The sequence below is a fragment of the Elephantulus edwardii genome, unplaced genomic scaffold (genome assembly GCF_000299155.1).
Source record: "Elephantulus edwardii isolate Elephantulus edwardi_28Jun2011 unplaced genomic scaffold, EleEdw1.0 scaffold00057, whole genome shotgun sequence".
Taxonomy (NCBI): Eukaryota; Metazoa; Chordata; class Mammalia; order Macroscelidea; family Macroscelididae; genus Elephantulus; species Elephantulus edwardii.
This window is the reverse complement of record NW_006399807.1, coordinates 10,867,783-10,869,375: the sequence shown is the minus strand read 5'-3', so window position 1 is coordinate 10,869,375 and position 1,593 is coordinate 10,867,783.

Below are 1,593 nucleotides of genomic sequence, written 5' to 3'. Positions count from 1 at the left end.
CTGAGTCTATCCCATCTGAATTTAAAAATAATCTCCAGAGTAAGGTGCAGGCCCTAAACTCTAATGATCAAACACCAGAAGAGTTATGAGATGACATCAAGATTATTATCCATGAAGAAAGCAAAAGTTCATTACAAAGACAGAGGAGAAAGAAAACACCAAAATAGATGTCAGAAGAGACTCAAAACACTGCACTAGAGCTTCAACAAGATAAAACAAAAGATGCAGAAGTGAAAAAGATAAACAAAAAATTTCAAAGGGCAGCTCAAGATGAAAAAACAAAATATTATAATGGAATGTGTCAAGAGCTGTAGTTAGAGAACTAGAAGAGAAGCAGCAGCACAGCATTTCTCAAGAATGGAAAAACGAATTCAAACCTTGAGTTGCAATATGGAGAAATACTTTGGTCAAAATCTTGAGTGATCTGGAAAGTATTCATAGAAAATGAAGGGAATAAACAGAGTCAATCTACCAAAAGGGATTTGTTGAAAGAAATATTTCAGGATGTTGTGTATGATCAAGAGTCAAAAGTAATGAAGAAATAATGCTAAGCAGCACTGAAGACATTGACAATAAAAGAGAATAGGAATCAAAAGAATAGCAGATGACTTTTCAACTAGGAATGAGATATAGCCCTAGACCTGCTTACTAGTCTGTGTCTTTGTAGAGATAGTCAAGTTAAAATTAAATCATACCAGATTAAGGTGGAAACTAAATCAAATGACAATCAAATGTTTGTTGTCTTTATTAAGAGAGTATAACTGGGGTATAAAAGCAAAGATATGCACAGAAGAATAAAAGTCATGAGAAGGAGGAGGCAGATACTGGAGTTATGCAGCTACAAGCCAAGGAATACCAGGAATCACTGTCAATACCCAGAAGGTAGAAAGAAACAAGGGAGGAATCTTCCCTAAAGCTTTCAGAGGGAGTAGAGTCACTTAGTCAATACCTTGATTGCAGACTTTGACCTCTAGAACTATGAGAGAATAAATTGCTGCTGTGCATTTATGTTACCCAGTTTGTACACCTTTGCTACAACTGCCTCAGAAAAGTAATAAGCAGGTGTGTTGATATGAAAGTTAAGCACTTGACTGCTAATACAAAGGTTGGGATTTATACCTACCTAGCAGCTCTCCAAATGCCCATTAGCACAGCACTTGTCTATCACTTCGCTGTATAGTAGTAACTTGCTGTGAAGTTGAAAGTTGTACCACTATGTGTCAAGTTATAGAGGAATTTCCATGGTGGACAGGTTTTAGTGAAACTACCAGATAAAGACAGACTAGGAAACAGAATTGGCCCTCCACTTTTGAAATAGTAGGCCTCTGAAACCCCAATAAACAGTAAAGATATAGATACAGTATTAGAGGTACAGCCCAGATTGTTATTCAAGAAAAATGAAATTAAATAGCTGCAAATATCCTTTAATAGTTGGGACGTGAAATATACAAAGTATGCCTATTCAAAAACTAGAAGTCGCTAAAAATGAAATGGAGCTCATGAACACCAATATTGTAGACATTAGTGAGATGAGATGGACTGACTTTTGCCATTTTGAATCAGACATTCATACGGTATACTCTGCTAGGAGTG